Source organism: Cupressus sempervirens, chromosome 8 (assembly GCF_028749045.1).
Source record: "Cupressus sempervirens isolate cs-2001-9-10 chromosome 8, ASM2874904v1, whole genome shotgun sequence".
NCBI classification, from domain to species: Eukaryota; Viridiplantae; Streptophyta; class Pinopsida; order Cupressales; family Cupressaceae; genus Cupressus; species Cupressus sempervirens.
The window spans coordinates 460,596,580-460,620,913 of NC_143125.1; the positions used below are offsets into that span (position 1 = coordinate 460,596,580).

The 24,334-nt window shown below is 34.3% G+C and overlaps 1 pseudogene; it reads right to left on the reverse strand.

The window, feature by feature from the left end:
* Positions 1 to 239: 239 nt before the first annotated feature.
* LOC149543222 (glucan endo-1,3-beta-glucosidase 2-like) overlaps positions 240 to 24,334 on the reverse strand; it is a 46,599-nt pseudogene continuing 22,504 nt past the window's right edge.

The window sequence follows — 24,334 nt, forward strand, 5'->3', positions numbered from 1 at the left end:
CAACCCAACCTTATTGTGGAAAAAAGGACCTCCCTCAAACACCTGATTGTGATCAATAGTGCAATTAAAAGTAACCATGAAATAACTATTTTCCAACAACATTATCTTTATTTCCTCCTCTAGTTCCCAAGTCGTTTGGGCCCAAACCTCCAAAAATTGCAAGGAAACCCTCATCCCCAAAAACTTACAATATAAGGAAAGATGTAAATAATATTCCACATTCTTAGAAATCATCTCAATCAGCCTGAAAATCTAAATGAGGGCTCCTCACAATCGTCTCCCCTTAACATCCTCCATTTGCATGGACCAGGGACAGGGAAAGAGATACCTCCCCCACCCTTTATTGAATCCCCTCCTAACTTCAAATCTGCACCTTTGATCCCCCTATCCTCCACAAAATCAAGTGGACCAAAGCCAAAAGCTAGCAAAGCCACCAATAATAACAATCGTTCCCACACTTAAACAAAAATATATAGGATGCATGTGATGTAACCTACCTCATCAAAAATCTCCCCCTCCAAAAGCATGACCTAGTGTAAGCTACAGTAGGACAAGCCACCCAAAACTAACCCCTGCAACACCTATCACCCGCTAACATAGCTCTCAAAAAAAAAACAAAGCTAGGGCATAGGTGCCCTAACTCGAGACATAGACACTTTGCCCAAGATCCATCTTCCATTTGATTATAATTATTATTATATAGAGTAATATTATATTACTATTATATACCAATATGTCTAATTATTATGATTATTATTATTAAATATAATATCTAGTAATATATATGATTATTATAGTTATATAATCTAGTAATATATTATTATTATATTAATATATAAAGTATTATATTATTATTATACTAACATATACAATATTATATTATTATTAATAAATACAATATTGTCATGAAATGCATTGAAATGCATCATAGATTAGCCGATGACCCCTTTTGATGCATTTCATGACAACATATGTCCCTAGGGGCTCTAGGGCCCCTAAAGACATATGTTGTCATGAAATGCATCGAGAGGGGTCATAGGTTAATGTATGACCCCTTTCAACACATTCAAACCATCCAAATGTGTCCCTAGGTGCCCTAGGTCCCCTAGGGACATATGTTGTCATGAAATGCATTGACTCTTGATGCGTTTGAACAAACTAAATGCATCCCTAGGGTCCCTAGGGCCCCTAGAAACATATGTTGTCATGAAATGTGTCAAGATGTGTCATAGGTTGACCTATGACCCCTCTTGACATATTTAAACAAACCAAATGGGTCTTTAGGGGCCCTAAGGCTCCTACAGACATACGTTGTCATGAAATGCATCAAGAGGGGTCATAGATTAACCTATGACCCCTTTCAACACATTCTAACCAACCAAATGCGACCCTACGGGCACTAGCACCCCTAGGGACATATGTTTCTAACCCTTTCTATGTATTAGAACCAACCAAATTGGTCCCTAGGGCCCCTAGGGACATATGTTGTCATCAAATGCATTAAGAGGGGTTATCGGTTAACCTATGACCCCTCTTAATGCATTCAAACCAACCAAATGGGTCCCTAGGGGCCCTAGGGCCCCTAGGGACATACGTTGTAATGAAATGCATTGAGGGGGTTCATACATTAATCTATGACCCCTTGCAATGCATTCAAACCAACCAAATGCATCCATAGGCATCCTAGGGCCCCTAGGGACATAAGTTTTCATAAAATACATTGATAGGAGTCATAGGTTAACCTATGACCACTTTGGAAATATTCAAACCAACCAAATGTGTCCCTAGGGGTCCTAGGGCCCTTAGGGCCATATGTTGTCATGAAATGTGTCGAGAGGGGTCATAAGTTAACCATTATGCTCCAAGATTCTCTTTTGAGCCATATAAACTTCTAAGGTATTTTATTGAAAATATAATGTCCCTAGAAGTCATTAGCAGTTTCATATGACAAAATTTATAAAAAGAAGAAGAAATAAGGACCTGAATTCCCAATTATCATGGAAAATTTTGATAAAATGTATTCATGCCTACAGGTAGCCCAAAGTTCAGCCGAAAAAATAAAGTTCTACCATTTGACATTTCATACAGAAGAATGGATTATAATCCATAAAATATAATTAGAGTGGTATGTGGTAGAAATTGCTAACACAAGATGCATCTTGAAGATTTTAGGGAAAATTCTATAGATGAGTATGAGATTGAGAGGAGGATGTTTTCCAAGTTGTCTCTTAAAATGTTTAGAGCTTATAGGATCCTCTAGGTGTTGGATCAAGTAAGAGAAGATACAAATCTTATAGTACGCAATATGAGCCATCTAAGATATACAGGGCCATCCCTATCTATATAAGAAGGAAATTTCAATGAGTGTTTTGCAGCTACTAGTTGATTGTATCAAGGATTCAAAACATCAAATGTAAGATGTCCATGAAGAATTTTAGAAGGTGTAACCATATGTAATTAGAAAAAGAAATAGAGGCTTGAGGGTGTAACAACTCACACTGTTGTGAATTTTTTTTTTTAATTCCCTACATTATGTTCTTGTAGATCAAATTCTTGAGCAATGAGAAAATATCGTTGAAGGACCCACAAAAAGAAAAACCACCAAAGAGATGAACAAAGCAAGACTCACAAGAACTAAGATATAGACTAGGAATCATCATTAAAACTTGTAGAAGAACATGACTACAAGCAAACACAAAGCAACACGTCAAAAACCAATATCAGTCAAGGTGTCTTGTAACTAAACTTTGTGAAAGGTATCAACAAGGGGTAGGGTTAGAATAGAATTTCCTTCAATTGTTCAAAGGATTTGTGCTTATATGTTCCATCCTAATAATTTCTTTAAGGCTTAAAAGACAATAGAAAGGAAATGGGAAATTATAAACTCAATGGACTATGCCCCCATTGAAGATCTACATAAAGGAGATGGGGATGACCAAATTTAAGATTTAAAAGCTAAAGTTGTCTATTAAAGTGTGTTTCCTAGTAATTATTCTAATTTTTTTGTGTTGTAATCTAAGAAATATATAAATCTTAAAGTGAAATGCCTTTCAAGGTACTGGATGGAAGATTAAATTATAATAATGAACTACAATAAACTTCTTGTGAAGAATACAAGTTCAAAGCTAGTTTCAAAGCAAGGCTTAGAAAAAATGCATAGAGATAAATGATGGTATAGTTCCTTTGACTTAAATTTTGTTGACATCTGACAAGTATCATCCTCAAACATCATGACATTATAAACAAGCCAAACAAGGCCGTTCTAATTCTAACTCTTAATTGGGAGCATAGAGAGATTTTGTATACAATTTTTTGTGTGATTAGAGATGAGGAAAACATAAAGGTGGCATTGTTCTTTTTTTCATTCAAACTAGAATGTAAGAATACTTATAGTAAGAGGGAATGCATATCACCTTTGGGATAACTCTAAAAATTTAACATTTGGTTCTTGCCTATGTGAGCTCCATTGCACTCTAAAACACAATAAAGTTTCAAGTTAATTTAACAAAGGTTCCTTCATGAAAACAACTACCAATTCCTAATTCCAGTTTTTTCTCAAGTAAATAAATAACTCGCTTGAGGAGATTAAAGACTAGAAGATATTTTAAAAGATGGTCTAGCAAAGAAAAACTAGTACAAGATATTTCTTTTTATTTGGACCACTGAATGCAATGCAAAAAAAGAGGTAGGAATTGTTTCATGGCATAAAGGAAGTAAATGGGAGATAAGACTTTATGTCAAAGAACTACCCTATTTTCAATTACCTCAATTGAAACATTGGATTCCAACCCACGTAGGACTTGTAAAGAATCTTCAAAATCTAAATCTTTACCAATCTTAGCTTCTATGCCCATGAATACATATTAGCAAGGATGGTTTTAAATGAGGAAAAGTGTCAATCTCTTCATAGTTGAATCTTTACACTACATAAGATAGAATCAAAATTCATTGAATTTTACTAGCCATCTTGGAGCTTTTGGAATTAAAAAGCGCCCAAGAACAGATAAACTAGAGGGAACTACACCTATATAGACACAAAGTATTAGGAATATGAGTGTTTATTAGCAAACATTTCATGCAATTTTATTTTAAAAAATAAATCATACCTTCTCCTTTCTTTCATATAATTTCCACCAATATACCTGCAATTGCAAGATGCCTCCGGGAAATGAACATTCCCAATAAATATACCACAGATATACCAATTGTTATGTAAAGTTTTTTAAAAAGTAGTCTGTTAGTTTTCTACAACTTAGACATTTCAAATGAAAATAATTTACCATATGTTACCATTAAGGGAATACATGTTCACTTATCAGAAGATACTGATAGTGTGCAAGGATCTTACCATTTTGATTGTGCTAAGACCTCCATGCAAGTGCTTAGGAGAAATATCAACAATATACACAAACACCTAACAAGATAATAAAATAAAATGCAAATAATTAAATGAATATATAGTACATTCTCCTTCCTGATAACTCTAAAAAGTAGCTTCCTTTATTAGGTATGGTAGACTCTAATTGACTAGTTTCCAAATGTGAGAACCAGTGCAATATGGGAGAATAAGATATATGACTGATAGAAATAAATATCTGTGATTGATGAATTTATATTTTTTTGAGTTTTTGACAAGGTAACTACATATGTGCAAGATCATGGTCAACCAAACTATGGCCTTAAGTGGCAGTGAAAAACTAGCAAATCAGGGTTATGTCAACTTGACACATAAGTTTAAAGTGGTTCTAGACTTTTTATCAAAAATTTGTAAGAAAATAATCTATAGAAAATTGAATGTCATTTCTAAACTACTAAGCCTTATTTGGAGAAAAAAATATTTGATTGGTCAAAAGTTTGGATTTTAATGTAGTACTATAAAAAATTTAAAAATATAAAATGTAGGTGTATGTCTAATCACCTTAGTCAAAATCAAATGATAATTTTTAAAATATAATTATAGATATAAAAAGTAGACTCATGCCTAGATATGACACATATTTTTTGGTGTTTTTATTCCAAATAAATAATTCAATATGAATTTTCTACTTTAATTTTTTCAAAATAAAAAATCCCATGTTTGACCACCTTAACTAATTGAAAACTTTACCAAATTAATTAATTTTTTTCTTTCGTTATACCAGGTGAAGCATAAAATGTGACACAACTTTTGGATTTCAAAAATGTTATACCATTTGAATGTTATAGCTATTTTTCAATCAATATGTCAATCAACACTTCACAATCATCTTCATTGAAAATTAACTAATAAATACTTATTAAACTCAGAATTTAACAACAATTATATTGATGGAATCTTGAGAGTGTTATAAAAAGCCCTTTTTGTTTCATTGAATTTCGATGAAAATAATATTTTCAAATGGCTACTCGAAGGCTTAATGTAATTGAAACCCATCTCAAGCACATTTATTGAGTTGACCAAATAGGTTTTGTTAAATACAAAGTCTAATTGGATACCAGATATGAAATCGGGTACCCAAAAAGTCCAAATATTCCAATTGCCAAAAATTTGGAGGGAAACCACCCACATTGGAAATTTTTCAAGGAAAATGACCCATTTTAGAGAGAAACAAAAATTTGGGAAGTGTGGGCACTATTATTATTATTATAACATATGATTATGATTATTATTATATATAATAATATATGTTTTTTATTATTAAATATAATATCTAGTAATATATTATTATTATATTAAAATATATAGTATTATATTATTATTATATTAAAATATATAGTATTATATTATTATTATATTAAAATATATAATATATTATTATTATTATTAAATATAATATTGTCATGAAATGCATCGAAAGGGGTCATAGGTTAAACTATGACCGCTCTCAATACATTTCATGACAACATATGTCCCAAGGGCCTATAGTAACCATTTTTGACACATTCTCAATGGGTCCCTAGGGGCCCTAGGGACATATGTTGTCATGAAATGTGTTGAGAGGTGTCATAGGTTAACCTATGACCACTTTTGATGCATTTGAACCAACCAAATGCATCACAAGGGGCCCTAGGGCCCATAGGGACATATGATGTCATGAAATGCATTGATGATGCATTCGAACCATCCAAATATGTCCCTAGGGGCCCTAGAGACATATATTATCATGAAATATATCAACATGGATCATAGGTTAACCTATGACCCCTCTCAATGCATTCAAACCAACCAAATGCACCCCTAGGGACACTAGGTACATATGTTATCAAGAAATGCATCTAGAGAGGTCATAAGTTAACCTATGACCCCTTTTGATGCATTCAAAGTAGCCAAATGCATCCTTAGGGGCACTAGGGCCCCTAGGGACATACATTGTCGACCCTTTCGACGTATTGGAACTAACCAAATTGGTTCCAAGGGCCCCTAGGACCCCTAGGAACATATGTTGTCATGAAATGCATTAAGAGGGTTCATAGGTTAACCTATGACCCCTCTCAACACATTTGAACCAACCACATGGGTACCTAAGAGGGCCCCTAGGGACATACATTTTCATGAAATGTGTCAAGAGGCATTATAGGTTAATCTATGACCCCTCACGATGCATTCAAACCAACCAAATGTGTCCCTAGGGGTCTTAGGGCCCCCAGGGACATATGTTGTCATGAAATGCGTTGAGAGGTGTAATAGAATAACCTATGACCCCTCTCGATACATTCAAACCAACCAAACGTATCCTTAGGGGTCCTAGGGCCCCTAGGGACATATGTTGTCATGAAATGCATCGAGAGGGGTCATAGGTTAAACTATCACAACTTTGGACTCATTCAAACCAAACAAATGTCTCCCTAAGGGCATTAGGGCCCCTAGGGAAATATGTCATCATAAAATGTGTCAAGAGGAGTCATAGGTTAACCTTTGACCCGTCTCCATGCATTCAAACCAACCAAATGGGTCTTAGGGGTCCTAGCACCCTTTGGGACAAGTGTTGTCATGAAATGTGTCGAGACAGGTCATAGGTTAATATATGACACTTCTCGATGCATTCAAACCAACCAAATGCATCTCTATAGGTCCTAGGGCCCCTAGGGACATATGTTTCCATGAAATGTGTCAACAGGGGCCATAGGTTAACATATGAACCCTCTCAACACATTCAAATCAACAAAATATGTCCCTAGGTGTCCTAGGGCCCCTAGAGACATACGTTGTCATGAAATGCATTGAGAGGGTCATAGGTTAATCAATGATCCCTCTTGATGCATTCAAACCAACCAAATGCATCTGTAGGTGTCCTAATGCCCCTAGGGACATAATTTGTCATGAAATGCATAGAGAGGGGTCATAGGTTAACCTATGACCCCCCTTGATGCATTTGAATTAACCAAAAGGCCCCTAGGAACATATGTTGTCATGAAATGCATTGACTCAACACATTCAAACAAACCAATGTGTCCCTAGGGGCACTAGTTCCCCTAGGGACATACGTTGTTATCAAATGTGCCAAAATTGGTCATTGGTTAATCTATGTCCCCTCTTGATGCATTCAAACCAACCAAATGTGTCCCTTGGGGTCCTAGGGATCCTAAGGACATATGTTTTCATGAAATGCTTTGAGAGGGGTCATAGGTTAACCTATGACCCCTTTCTATGCATTCAAACCAACCAAAAGTGTCCCTAGGGGCCCTAGGTCCCCTAGTGACATATGTGGTCATGAAATGCATCGATAGGAGTCATAGGTTAACCTATGACCCCTTTTGATGCATTTGAACCAACCTAATTTGTCCCTAGGGCCCTATGGCCCCTATGGACATATTTTATCATAGAATGTGTCAAGAGGCATAATAGGTTAACCTATGATCCCTCTCGATGCATTTGAACCAACCAAATGCATCCATATGGGCCCTATGGCCCCTAGGGACATATGATATCATGAAATGCATTGAGAGGGTTCATAGGTTAGCCTATGACACCTCTCGATGCATTTGAACCAACCAAATGGGTGCGTAGGGGTCTTACTACCCCTAGGGACATAGATTATCATGAAATGCATCAAGACGTGTCATAGGAAAACCTATGACCTTTTTTGACACATTCAAACCAACCAAATGTGTCCCTAGGGGTCGTACGGCCCCTAGGGATATATGTTGCCATGAAATGCATGGAGAGGGAACATAGGTTAACGTATGACCCCTTTCAATGCATTAGAACCAACCAAATCTGTCCGTAGTGGCCCTAGGGCTCCTGGGGACATATTTTTCATGAAATGTGTTGAGAGGGGTGATAGGTAAACCTATGACCCCTCTCGACACATTCCAATAAACCAAATGGGTCCCTAGGGGCCCTAGGGCCCCTACAGACATACATTGTCATGAAATGCATTGAGAGGAGTTGTAGGTTATTCTATGAACCCTCTTGATGCATTCGAAGCAACCAAATGCATCCCTAGGGGTCCTAAGGAACCTAGGGACATACATTGTAATGAAATGCATCAAGAGGAGTCATAGGTTAGGGGTCCTAAGGCCCCTAGGGACATACATTGTCATATAATGCATCAAGATGGGTCATAGGTTAATCTATGACCTCTTTCGATGTATTCAAACCAACCAAATGTGTCCTTAGGGGTCCTGGGGCCCCTAGGGATATACGTTGTCATGAAATATTTCAAGAGGGGTTATAGGTTAATCTATGTCTCATCTTGACACATTTAATCCAACCAAATGCATCCTTAGGGGTCCTATGGCCCCTAGGTACATACATTATCATAAAATCTATTGAGAGTGGTCATAGGTTAATCAATGACTCCTCTCAACACATTTGAACCAAACAAATGCATCCCTTGGTGTCCTAGGGCACCTAGGGACATAAGTTGTCATGAAATGCATCGAGAGGGCTCATAGGCTAACCTGTGACCCCTTTCGATGCATTCAAACCAACCAAATGTTCCTTAGGGATATATGTTGTCATGAAATGCATTGACTCGACACATTCAAACCAACCACATGGGTCCCTAGGGGCCCTAGGCCTCGTAGGGACATATATTGTCATCAAATGCACAAAAATGGGTGATCAATTAATCAATGACCCCTCTTGACGCATTCAAACCAACCAAATGTGTCCCTATGGGCTTGGCCCCTAGGACCATACGTTGTCATGAAATACTTCGAGAGGGTCATCGGTTAACCTATGAACCCTATATACACATTCAAAGTAACCAAATTCATCCCTAAGGGACCTAGGGCCCCTAGGGATATACATTGTCATAAAATGTGTCAAGAGGGTTCATAAGTTAATCTATGACCACTTTCGATGCATTTGAACCAACAAAATGTATCCCTAGGGATTCTAGGGCCCCTATGGACATACTTTGTCATGAAATTCATCGAGAGGGGTCATAGGTTTATACATTGTCATGAAATATGTCGAGAGGGGTCATATGTTAATCTCTGACCATTCTTAATGGATTTGAACCAACCAAATGTGTCCATAGGGGTCCTAGGGCCCCTAAGGAGATACGTTGTCATTAAATGTTATTAGGGGTCATAGGTTAACCTATGACCCCTCTCCATGCATTCAAACCAATCAAATGCATCCCTAGTGGCCTTAGGTACCCTACAGAGATATGTTGTCATGAAATTCTACAAGAGGGGTCATACGTTAATCTATGACCCCTCGCAATGCATTCAAACCAACTAAATGCCTCCCAAGGGGTCCTAGGGCCCCTAGGGACATACACTATCATGAAATGCATGCATTTGAACCAACAAAATGCATCTCTAAGGGCCCTAGGGCCCCTAGGGACATGTGTTAACCTATGACCCCTTTCGATGCATTCAAAGCAACCGAATGTGTCCCTTCAAGCCTTAGGGCCCCTAGTGACAAATGTTGTTATAAAATGCATTGAGAGAGATCATATATTAAGCTATTACCCCTCTAAACACATTTGAACTAACCAAATGCATCCCTAGGTCCCCTAGGGACATAGGTTGTCATGAAATGCATCGATGGGGGTCATAGGTTAACCTATGACTCTTCTTGATGCATTTGAACCAATAAAATGGGTCCCTAGGGGCCCTAGGCCCATTAGGGACATATGTAGTCATGAAATGCATTGAGAGCGGTCATAGGTTAGCCTATGATCACTTTTGACACATTCAAACCAACCAAATGTGTCCCTAGGGACCCTAGGGCTGATGGGGACATATGTTGTCATGAAATGCTTCGAGAGCAGTCATAAGTTAACCTATGACCCCTTATGATGCATTGGAACCAACCAAATCAGTTTTCTAGGGGCCCTAGGACCCCTAAGGACATATGTTGTCATGAAATGCATTGAGAGTGTTTATAGGTTAACCCATGACCCCTCTTGACACATTCAAACCAACCAAATAGGTCCCTAGGGACCCTAGGAACATGTGCTATCATGAAATGTGTCGTGATGGGTCATAGGTTATTCTATGATCCCTCTCCATGCATTTGAACCAACCAAATGCATCGGGCCCCTAGGGCCATACTTTGTCATAAAATGCATTAAACCAACAAAATGCATCCCTAGGGGTCCTAGGGCCTGTAGGGACATACGTTATCATGAAATGTGTCTAACCTATGACCCCTCTCAATACATTTTAATGAACCAAATGGCTCCATAGGGGTCCTAGGGCCCTTAGGGACATATGTTGTCATGAAATGTGTCGAGAGGGGTCATAGGTTAACCAATGACCCCTCTCGAGGCATTTGAACCAACCAAATGGGCCCCTAGGTGCCCTAGGGCCCTTAGGGACACATGTTGTCATGAAATGTGTCTAGAGTGGTCATAGGTTAATCTATGACCCCTCTTAATGAATTTGAACCAACCAAATATGTCTCTAGGTGTAATAGGGCCCTTAGGGACATACGTTGTAATGAAATGCGTCAAGAGGGGTCGTAGGTTAATCTATAACCCCTTTTGACACATTCATACCAACCAAATGCATCCCTAGGGGTCCTAGGACCCCTAGGGACATACATTGTCATGAAATATATCAAGAGGGGTCATAGGTTAACCTATGACCCTTCTTGACACATTTGTATAACCCCTCTCAAAGCATTTGAACCAACCAAATGCATGCCTAGGAGCTCTAGGGCCCCTAGGGACATATGTTGTAATAAAATGCATTGACAGGGGTCATAGGTTAATCTTTTACCCCTCTTGACACATTCAAACCAACAAAATTTGTCCCCAAGGGACCTAGGGCATCTAGGGACATATGTTTTCATGAAATACATCGAGAGGGGTCATAGGTTAATCTATGACCACTCTCGACGCATTCAAACCAACCAAATAGATCATAGGTCATAATAATAACAATAATAATATATAATAGTATAAATCATAATAATATAATATATTAATCATATATAATAATAATCATATATATAGTAATCATAAATAGTAATGAAATTTGTTTACATTGCCCATAAAATTTGTTCACTTCCCTCCAAAATTTGGGAATCAATTTTGGGTACCTGACCTGATATCAGGTATCTGATATACCCAATATGAGATTGGGTACCAAATAAACTAGCATGATTTTCCCAACATATTTCCTGTCACTGCAAACATGACAATCATGCTTTTTGCAGTTCATTTTCACAGATTTGCAAAAAATTGACTTTTTGTGGCCCAGATGATTGAAAAAGGTTTGATAATATATGATTAGGTGTGTGATATTATTTTCTAAATGGGGAGTATTAATCATCAAAAGGCTAAATGCAAAAGGAAGGTATTGAATGAAGACATTGCAACATATAGGGAAAGGGACAAGCTAAATCACCAAAGGGAGAGACAAGTTATGTTAAATGTGAGTCAAGTTGATGATGTATTGGTTGAAGGTGAAATCATAGAATTAGATAATGAATATGTGTAGTTGGGGAATGAAAATGTACCAATTTATAATGATAATTCTAGGATTAAAAATTTAGAGAATGAAAATTTGGAGAATGAAATGCTACCAGGTCATAATGTAAATCACATGATTGATTATGTTGAAAATGACAATGCACAAGAACCTTACATATCTCTTAATTATAATCAACATGAAGGTTCTAAAAAATTAAAATGGATAATTGAAATTGATGAAAGGATTATTACCAATTTGGAAGGGAAAAAAAATAGAAAGAACCATTTGGTCATGGGCTTCAAAACTATATAAGATGTTTTTCAACAACAAGATAGTGGTGGAGTAATGTCAACTTTTTATGCACTTATTAAAGATGCAAAAGATCAGACCTATGCTTTCCAAATTGAAGATTTTTGTCAATAAAAAATTGAAAATAAATTCCATTATTGTGAAGAATCTTTTCAATGCTCTCAATAGCATTGGGAAAAATAGCAAGAAGAAGGATAAGAGAGCTACTCGAAGGGTTATCACAACCTCTTTGGTAAGTCATCATTTGAGAAAGGATAGATATCTGAGGCAAACTTGTATTGATTTGAACCTAAATCATACTACTTTGAGAAGAGCACATAGTAGATGAGAGAGAATTGATAATCCTCTTCAAAATGATACATCGGCTTTTGGTGGGAGACTTACACATTTTGATAAGAAGCTATTTGATGATGTGAAGGAAGAAATTACACAATTTTGGCACTCTAGCTCAAGATTATCACCCAATGCTAAAGATGTGTTAAAGTTGAGAATTTCCATTAGAGACCACACACCACATCCTAAACATTATTTGGAGGTAAGTAAAACTATGTTGTTCAAACAATTTAGACAATCATCCAAGTTTCCATATATCACAAAGGGCTTTTGAATCTTTGAAGCCATTTTATTGTGTGCCACTTAAAATTTGAAATACATTTTGTCACAAATATCACATCGAGATTTCTATGCACTATAAACTATAAAGCTCCATCCTTTCTACTTTGCATAGTAAAAATATGTTAGAGAATTGTGGTGCTAGTGGTCCTCCAAAATTATCAAGAGACTTGCTAGATCAATTTGTATGTTGTAGAGTTGATGGTTGTTTCTTTTATAGAAATGTTTGGTTAAATGAGAAATGTTCAGAATGTGGTGGCTTATCCAAGTTTGACACATGTTTTCATGAGGGGTGTGAACAAGATCTTAGGAAGACAGTAGTAAAAAAAATGGTGTATGAAATGGTGAAATGCATATTGAAGAGTGGGGGTGAGGGCTCTAGATGTGAATTGGTTACAAAAGAAATTAGTGTGGCTAGTTTTATTTCAGATTTCAAGACAAATATTTTCTACAAGTATGCAAGACATAGTCACAGGTCTTAGTGGTGGGATAAAAAATTTAGAGGGTGTATGGAGACTTTTCCCATTGGCACTATTATATCAGTTGTTGCCTTTGCTGAGAACTACACATTGAAACTTCAAAATGAGACAAAATATCAGTATTACCACTCCATTCAGATTGCTATTTTTATCCACATAACATATAGAGATGCCCTTGATAGTGTGGAAGATAATCGAAAGATTATTAGAGAGTACAATTTTCATATGAGTGATCATAGATCTCACTCTCACAAGTTTGTGCAACATTGTTGCAAGAATTATTTTGATTTCTTATAGAAGCATGCAATTGCTATGGATAGACATATCATTTTGGTAGATAATTATACACCTCAATTCAAGAATGCTCTCATATTTTATTTGTTTTTTTGGATGCACGTAGAGAGGGGGGTGCATCATATTTGGAGTTTTTCTGAGTCCAACCATGGGAAAGGGGAACACGATGGAGCAAGGGCATGTGTGAACAAAGCTCTAGTTAAGGAGAAATTGTAGATTTCAGGAGTAGAGCTTTTTGATGCTCATAGCATTGTTGATTGGTGTAGTTCAGCATTATCATATGGGGGACTCTTGATTTAGTAGTACATAGGTTCTTTTGGTTGGTTGAGGAAGGGTCCATAGGTGATAGATTAGATTATGCTACAGTGAGAGACTCATCAAAAATGCATTCTTTTTGGAGCTTTGATTCTAGTGCATGGACCATTTGGATAGGACAACTAGCTTGCTTTTGTCCTAGTTGTTTTCAGTGTGATTGGGATCATTGTGTGTTGAGTGAGTGGATGGACACATGGGCTCCACATTATCTTACTCCATTGTCTATCATACCCTCTATCAGAAATGATGACATGAGAAGTTCACTTGAGCATAACCATCTATTAGATCTTCTTCAGCCAGGACATGTCTTTGCATTGGTTGCACCACAATGAAAAGATGAGAAATCAAATTATTGGTGAACACATTGTATAAGAGGTAAACAAAATCTTACACAACCAATCATAGATGATGATGGATTTACATATCCTACTAGTTCAATGGTTGTCACTAGAACATGGTTGCAAACATACATGCTTAGAAGGAATGGAGTTCCTATATTTGAAGACTATTAGAAGCATGAAATAATTCTCATATATTTTACATCTTATTATAGCAACAAATGTAAAGTTGTTGAAGCATCAAGGAAGACCAAAAGTAAAATAAATTTTTACTATTACTAATATCAGTTATGAAGCCTTATTGGAGACCCTAAAATAGAGAGAGGACCCTACTAGAACACTTGACTAGGTATATTTACTTCTTATGTTATTTTTGTTCATAATGATTCAGTGAACCAATGATTATCTTGTTTAATACAATAAGTCGCTAATATTTTTTATGACATTGGAATGTAGGTACATCACGAAGAGTAGCCATGCATGAAGATAAAAAACTAAATAAGGAGCAAAATGAAGAAAAATCTATTGTATTTTTGACACTATGATTTTTGACAATACTTTTATTGACACTATGGTTTTTGACACTACTATTTTTGACACTATGATTTTTGGTAATTGTGCATTGATGTAATAATGATGAAACACTTGAGATATTCTAAATGTAAACTTGTTGATTTAATGTAAGAAACAAAGATGATTTAACTTAATGCAATATATGTGGAGGGACCTAAAAAATAATGATTTTAATACATACTAACAATCGCAAATGATAAACTTCTAACTTGCGATGTTCAAGTTCAAGTTAAATGAACCATATTTTACAAAACTAAATGTTGAACAATGTTCAAGAGTTTTGTAGATAACCCTATTTTACATAGCATAATCTCACACATGAAATTGAACCTTTTATTTGAACTTCTTGTGATCAAATTTTTTTTTTTTTTAAATTTCTCTAATTATCTCGACTTTACTTCTGAGGTACCACTAGCCCACAATTCACATCAAAGAAAAACTAGAAGTAGTAAAAGCTCAAAAATAATTTGAATGGTTTCCAATCCCATAATTGTGCCTCTAAACCTATTTTTTAGATCAAATAATTTTTTCTAGCCTCCCAAAGTTCTCTTCTTTCTATAGCCTTACCAACTAAGCTTGTAGATGAAATCCTTGGGTACTTGTATTCAGTTACTATCTCAACATTGATGCCTTCAAAGTGGAAAGTATCCCAATTTTCTTTCTACTATAGGAGAAAAACATGATTTTGGTCTTGCTAATATTGAATTTTTATCTACATCCCTATAAAAATGCTTAAGGGAATATATTTCAATTTCAACCCATGAGCTACTTTTAGAAAATTAAATAATATCATCAACATCTAAAAAAGGCTTTTTCACAAACTCACACAAACAAACACCATTTCTAACTCATCTCTTCAACCATTCTTCAAGTTTGTAAGTATATTGAAAGAGTGAACCATTTTTTCACCGTAATATCACTTCTAAAGCTTTGTAAATTGCATGTAGAAGTTCTCATTTTAACTTTAACATCTTCATAGAATCTATCGACAACCACTCAAAGATGCATAGGAATACCAAGTTCTTGCATTCTATCCACCATAGTTTGTCCCTAGGAACCGCATTAAGGGGTATAAAATTAGATGCTATGACTGTCCAAAATAAAATCAATGTGGAGAAAGGATACCACCAAGGTAATAGAGGGTAGTCTCATGCAAAGGAAAGGTACATGTTGTATGGAACATTCACAGTGAAAAAAGGGATATTATAATAGTCTATGTTGTGTACAACATACATGTGTAGAAAAGGGTATTATAACACCTTGAAATACATTTGAGAGTCATTAAGCCAAGTATGAAGAAAGGGATAGTCACAGATGTAATGTGATCAGATTTAAGATCTTCTCCCTAACACCTTTATCAAAAAAAAAAATTACAAATATTTTGATTTATCTTTTATTTTGAAAATGTTTAAAATTAATTTCTATTTTTGTTTCTAAACAAAACTAGGTTGCGCAAGCACATTATTTAAACAAGAAAAAAATAGCGACGCTCTTAATGTGTGTATTTGTTGTGACATATTTAGAAGAAATGAGGTTAGGAATCATATTTTTTAGGAGGAATATGTTTTATTTTTTATGGTTTAATAACCACAAAGTGATTTTAGGTATTTCATATGAATCACTTATAATGTAAACAATTTGGTCCTTGGTGGGCTTATTAGAACCATTCAATTTACTAACAGATGAACCATCCATTGACATTTTAGAGAATATTTTTAGTTGCTTTCAAATCTCCTACCTATAAGAGGTCAAAAAAGGTGCCAAAACCAATGTATTTAAGTACTATTGCAAGAAAAGGGAATAAAACTGACTATCATATTAAGATTGCAATTTTTTTTCATATACCTATCACATTTTCCTCTATTTCCAAGCAAATTTTTGCATGATGGATCGAATGAACCCTAGATTTGATTTGAGGATGCGTACTTTGTTGCAAAATAAATGTAAACATCAGCCATAGAATATAATGGGTTATTAAATGGATTTTTTTAAAAATTGCTTAAACACCCTCAGTAACATAGGTAGTTGGGTTGGTTTGCAAATATCTTGTACCTAAACCATCCAAAATTTAACATCTTTTGATATTTTATAGGATGTTGATAGGTATCTCAAGTGATTTGGTGTCATACCAAAATTTTGTGTTTCTTGTGTGTAAATTGACACCCTAAAGGGTTTTAACAGTGGATTTCATAAGACTTGGTAGAACAAACTAATATTTGGATTCTTTTGACTATTTGAGTGAACTACATTAGGCATGTAATGACTAAATATGATTAATGTAATGTATTGTATCCTTCAAATGCACATTGAAGGAAAGGAATGAAAATTTGGTGGTTTGATTAAAGGTGTTGTAATTGGTCATTGTTAATAGTAAACCTCACAGTTGAATTAGTGAACTAGAGTTTGTTTCTAGTCTAATTTTCCTTTTTTCCAATTTTTGGTTTTTTTTTCTTTTTTTGTTGGTTACTTGGCCCCCTTTAGACATAGAATGAGAATATCATTGGTTTATGGATTACTTATGTGCTCATAGATAATAAATCTCTATATAATTCTACAATGGCCTTGATCTTGTAAGAAAAGTTAACATAACATATGTAGAATATGAGAAACTTACTTGGATCTTGAGCTGTCACCTTTGAATTATCATCAAACTCACAACTAGTAGGAGTCACGTCATTCTTCTTGTAGTAGTTATCAAAAGAATAGGAGGCATAAGCTACAACAACATATGGATTATGGAAAGCACCTCCTTGTTGTATTACTAAAGAGTTTGTACCTCTCCACAAGCATAATCTAGGGTAACTTAAATGCTTGTATACCATACAAGGCTTTTATGCCACACCAGGCTTTGCTATGCACCAAGTTAAGACAATTGTGGGTGTTGTTAAAGTGGTGGGTGTCATTGGAGTGGTGGTAGTTGTGACTAGTGTTACCACATGAGTTGTAAGAGTGCTTATGATTCTTATTGGAATAGTAATAGGAGAAGTGTCATGGGTGTGAATATGGGAGTTTTGAGCACAGTGATGGGAGTAGTGATAAGTGTAGTTGGAGTAGTCTCCCCAATAAGAGAAGAATTTAGTTGTACATCATTCCTTGTAGTGTTTATTTTGCATCCAAAGGTTCTCTCGATGTGGAGGGAAACTATTCTAGTCTACCTAACTTTTACTATGTAGAAAAGTTCAAAGACCTCATTTTTACAAGCACTGCAAGCATGTTTGTGATATTTAAACCTTAAAAAGGAACTTGAACTATTATATCTTATCTAGAAGAGGTCAAATAAAGAACATTATGACTATATGAATATCTGTATATTGGGGAAAAGTTATCAAATTGGTAGCAATAGTAACTATCAAGTTACTAAGGTCTTCACTATGGAAATATTTTTTGTTGATGATTTATTTTGCTACTAGAAAGGATAAAGTTTCAGAGATAAAATCCAAAAGTGAATGAATTAGAACCTTGTTCAAATCCTTGGTCAAAGTAGATGCATGCCCTAAAAATATATCTTGAAGAAAAGAAGATGAGAGGGTTTTTGTAATCTTGATGTGTTTATCCAAACTTAAATCAGAAAGAGTAGAATAAATGGCTTTCATGGTGGACACTAGTGATACTATTGCCTCTTTTGTCATTGATTCATAACCAAATTCAATAGCAATTATAAGACTAACTTGATATATCCTATATTTTTTTGTGGCTCAAATCCACCATCACCTAAATTACTTGTCTTGGATAAACTATCCAAAATAATGGGATTGGCTTCCATAAGACTAACTTGATATATGTCATATTCCTTGAGGATTTGTGCCAACTTCTTAGGAGATAACAAGTGGTTGTCTCTTGGATCATATTACACTCCAATAGGGGTTCCTTCTAAATCATACACAAAACAAAAGTGTAGTTTAGCTAGTGAGAAATAGAGATAAATATGACCAATAAAAGCTTGTAAGAACTAATGGTGCATTTATATACACGCCTATGTCAAGTGTAGATAAGAATAATCTTTGAGACTTGAGACATTTCAGATTAAATTCTCAATGACTAAATCTTGTGAGGATAGATGAAATATATTAATAAATAGGAGATATTCTCCAAAAAATGTCAAATTATGATAACACTATTAGGATTCAATAGTGTAGTTATTGATTAAATCTCATTAACCTGTGTTACGTGAGCACAAGAACCTATCTCTCATGAGAATAAATGGATGGAAACACCATTTTTAAATGTGTTTGAATTGGAATGGTACCATAATGGGTATCACTTCTTCTTTGTGAGTATCAGCTAGATGGAATGAGTGTTGTGTATCATGCACTCTCATGAAAGATGGGTTCTTGTGAACTATTGCTCATGAAACATGGGTCAACATATTTGACTCAAAAAAAAATCAATTGAATACTGACAAAAATATAACAAAAAACTTAATCATTTTTGTGGATTAAAAGGAGGCATTATATATTTCCCAATGCCCAACTTTTAACTACAATAGATCTCACTAGAAATGTTTGGAGACACAAAACTTAGGTTGGTACTTGTATTTTATAATACTTGTAAATTCTTCTGTACATTCCTATTTTGTGTGTATTCAAATATTTATTAAATTCATGTGTACATTCCTATTATGTGCCTATTCAACTATTTATTAAATTCCTATTTGGGTTGAGGGATGGGCATTGGAGAAGATTGAAAGAATTTTTTTTTTTTTAAACTTGATATTTAATACCAATTTTCATAGTTTTATTATTGATCCCAATCCAATAGAATGCACACATTTATTTAGAAATCCTTGAAGGCTATTGGGATTTTAGGAAGGGTGAATTGGATTCCTCTTGGAACTGGTTTAAAGACTACAAATGAATAAATGTGGATTGTATGAATGAACCCTTCGAAAACAACTATTAAACCCTTATTTTCATGGTTATGAGTAAAGATTGGCCCATAAATCATAAAGACATTGTTGAAAAATTCTAAATCTCTAGAGTCTAATATTATTTTCAAGGAATTTGTATTACAAATTATTTTAGATTAAATGATTGAGTCATTAAATAGAACCTTATGCCCTAGTTGGCTCATCTTGGCACACATTATTATTGACAGTCAGCCGTAATGTTTATTAGTTACAAATTTTTATCACGTATTCTAATAGAAAATGTGAGTGAATAAGGTTGTAATATAGTTAAGGAATATATTTATATCCTTGGATAAACATTTCAAAGTACAAATAACTTCTAATTGTATTGTCTCTACAAAACTGTCTAGATTTGGGAATAGTCATAGTTAGAAATTTGTCTTATTTCCAATATCTTTTGAAGTTAATGTTGGATATACTAATTAATTAGAGGTTGTAGATATTCTTATAAGCCTTCCAAAACATTTCATGAATTCTCCACACTATTCCAAGCCATTGTTACTATCAAAACCAACTAAATTGTGACTGCAACAAATTTTCTTTGCTAATTGAGATTTTGTTCTTTGCTCTTTGAGATTTATATTGCAAATTCATTTTATCAAAAACTCTTCCACCTAGTGGAAAATATTTCCATACCATTTTTTTTGTGTCCAATCATTGTCCAACTATCCAAATAGTGATGAGTAGTAGCAAAAAACTATAATTTTTTAACAAATGACTCCAAAATATCAACTGAAGCCCACAAATGCAAACATGAGAATGAAAAATGGGAATAACTAAAAAATAAACTTATGAATGGTTTTAATTTGCACAAAAATCTAAAAATCTAATGAATAGGCTTGATGAAGAAATGATTGAGTCTTGATTTTTCTACAATATAAAAAATACTATGAAAAATGAGGCAAATAAGTCCTCGGTTGTTCAACCACCTACAAAGGATCAACCCCTTCTTGATCCTAAGAAATCATAGAACATTGTGATACTTTTATGGGCCTTGAATGTTACAAGTGAGGAAGTCTATGATGCATTACTCCAACGTGAGCTTCTTGATTAATTCGGCTATATTCTATCAAACCTATACCTGGTTAGTTGCACAACTGGCCTACCCTGACTCATATTTCTATTGTTGACTAATGTAATAAAAGTATTTGGTATATAATTCCCATTATCCCTATTCAAAGAAATATCCATTAGAGATTGAGACTAGAAAATGTACGTTAAATATATCTTTATGCAATTTAATTAGTGAACCTATTGATTTTAATGATAAGTAGGTTCTTATGTTGCTCTCAACCATAGGTGAGATCCCAAGCATGCTATTAGTTAGAGGGGATAACTAGATCAAAGCTTGGCTGGGGAGGTCTTGAACCTTGATGTAGAGATTGGTGTCAAATTGTAGTTTTTCAAGTGGGTTGCCAAGAAAAATAATTTGGTGCATGACTGTTGCACTTAAATTTCCCTTATTGTTAGAAGTAGTCAAATCCATGTTATTCATCAGTTACAACAAAACTTTCAGTCTAACACTAGTCTATAACATTTGCCCAGTCAATAAGTAAATAAACTATGAGTACTATAATAGTTATCCTTCCACTGCTTGACTTTTCCCACATAGGAGATAACTCTAGAAACTTTTGCTCTGTATCTAATTGGTGAATGTGCTCTATAAATAGAGACTTAACCACAATGAATGGATTGTGTAAAGATTTTATAGAACAATAAAATTTGTCCTATTCTCTTAGTTTTATTCATTCTTTTTTTTGTTACATCTCAAATTTCCATCATAAAAGAAAGAGAATCCTTTATTGTTGATTGTGAATCTCAAGCATTTGTAATGAAAGGAAAACAATATCATCAAAGGACACAAGATAATAGATCTAATGGAAAGAATTGGAAGTATGGAGATAATAATAATTCATATAGGAATCCAAATAGAAGTAAGTGGAAATGTCATTACTGTGGTAAGTAAGGATATAAAGCTAATGAATGTTACAAAAAGATTAATGGTTCAGAAAAGAATGAGTCTACAAGATCATTTGATTCTAAGAGGAATTCCTTATGTGTAGCACTCAAATAAAATACTTCATTTAAGGATGAATGGATAATTGATTCTAGTTGCTCACAACATATGTCACATAATAAGGAGCATTTTGAGTTATTAAATGAAAGAAATGGTGAAAATATATATCTAGGAGATAATAGTTCTCTAGAAGTTAAAGGAAGTGGAAATGTTCAAGTAAATAAAGGAATGTTTAAAAATGTGAAGCTTTTCCCTCAACTATCAACAAATCTTCTCTTTGTATTTCAAATTGCAAATCAAGGATAATTGTTATAGCACTGATAGTTTATTTACTTATTGACTAGGCAAACATTACAGACTAGCATTAGAATTAAAGTTCTATTGTAATCAATGAATGACATGTATTTGACTACTTCTAACACTTATTATTGCTAGGTAGAAGCAAGCTTGGTGGGTGAATGTGGTAGACAATACCACAGGAGGGGAAAAGTGACTATAGGATTAATTTCCAATGTTTTGACTAAACTTGTTGGAATTATAGGAAAGGTTAAGATGTTGGAGAAGGCATGTGTCTTATTTTATCACATAAAGGAACCCATGTACAAACTCGATGTTTATGCTTATAATTGCCTTCCCAGCATGTTTATAAGGATAATTGTCATGATGAAGTACAAGAACTTTACAAAGAGATTTGTAGTGAAGGGAAATATCTTCCTATTATAATGACTTATATGATGTGTATTTCCTACTTTGGGAGACTCAATCATGTGGACTCTACATTTAATATTTTCAAAGAAATAAGGGAGAATGGCCTGCACCCAAGTGCAAAAATATATACTACTCTAATGAATACTTTGTTTAAATCAAGTCAATATGGGGAGGCCTTGAAATTGTTTCAGATGAGGGAGAAACATTTTCCTCTAAATGTGTTTACATACACTGAGGTTAAAAATAGCTTTGGAAAGGCTAGCAGGGTTCAAGAGGCTCTCAGAATGTTTCAAGATATGCAAAAGGATCATTGTACTCTTGATCTAATTTTGTATGATAAGCTAATTGAAATTTTGGGAAATGCAGGGAAACTTGATATTGTTTTAAAAATCTTTGGTAAGATGGAAAGTCCTAGATGCACTTCCACTATGTTTAGGTAAAATAGTGTTATGAGAACCCTTTTAAGGATAAAAATGCATCTGGTACCCTCAAGTGGTTTGTGAGAATGAAGGAAAAAGGCATTCATCCAAGTCTGTTTACATATTTTGAAATGTTTCAAATAAATTTGATTCATAAGAATAGAAAACAACATCCTTAATATCATACAAAAAAATATATTTTCATAGGCTATGAGCATCCATCAAAGCATATAGAAAGTAGGATTTTGTTAGATAGTATAGGTATAATGATGCTAGTTGAAACACAATGCAAAATGCAAAATCATGGGAAACATAGTGGAGTTGTTTGACAAAAGAACTCAAAGAGACATCATCTTAACAAATGAAAAAAACAATTATAGAATATACCTAGTAGATTTTACAATGATGCTGTTAAAATCTTTGAAGAAATGATGCACTTTTTAACATATCATGACTGTATGAAAATTCTCTTGTAGCCATACAATTTTAGTGGATGAGGGTTGTAAATAGCTCAAAATTCATATTTATGTTTCACCCTTCATCTCTAACTTCAAATTTTGAGTCTGCACATGCACAAAATAAACATGGGTTGTGTAGCTAAGCCTAAGGTGAATTCTCAAGCATTAAATTAAATTTCTATGGAAAAAGAAATTGTTCACAGACCTATAGAAAAGAAACCTCCAAGTCTAGAGAGTCTTGTACACCAAAATCAAACTATTCACCCTCTCCCTATAGCCCTCTCATTCAAAATGCAAATTTTATCTATGATTTCAAAGGTTTTTTTGAGCTACCTAAAAATTGGAGGGAAATTTGGTCGGCTGAAATGAAATGATATGATGAAAATTCCCTCTCAACTTTGATGCTTTATTTTTTCTATCTCTGCCTAATAATTAGAGGGAAATTTGGTGAGGAAAATTTCTCGTGATAAGAAAATTCCCTCCCATTAAATATTCTAAATGAGCAACAAATTATGTTTGGAATTTAAGGATTTAAGATTTACTAAAGTTCTTTGTTGAAAGTTTAAAATTTTCCATTAATGTATATATAAATTGCATTTATTAGTTTTATTTATAAATTGGTTGAGAGTAGAAATGTAATTGTATTTTTTCCATAATTGTTACTTAAGAGAATTAAGAAATAAATAATTTGAATTGTACACGATGACTTTTGAGTTAAAAAATATAGGTTTAATTAATGTTAAAAATTATAATAATGTCTTTTGATTATTAGAATTTGTATATCTTATAAATAATCTATTAAAATATTATGGTAGATGTATCTTCTAAAGTAATGCATTACATTCATTCAAGAGGAGTGTTGTATAAGGAGTTTAGGGGTAGTTCCACATCATAGGGATGGTCAATAGACAATATGGTAAACAAAGAAAGAAGACAAAAAGGATGAATTCATGGAATAACATGACCATCCTCGACTGATCATCAAAAGATGAAATGAAGGGATGGTTCATGTGAATGCAATATTGGTTTTTTTAATGTGATATTTTTGTT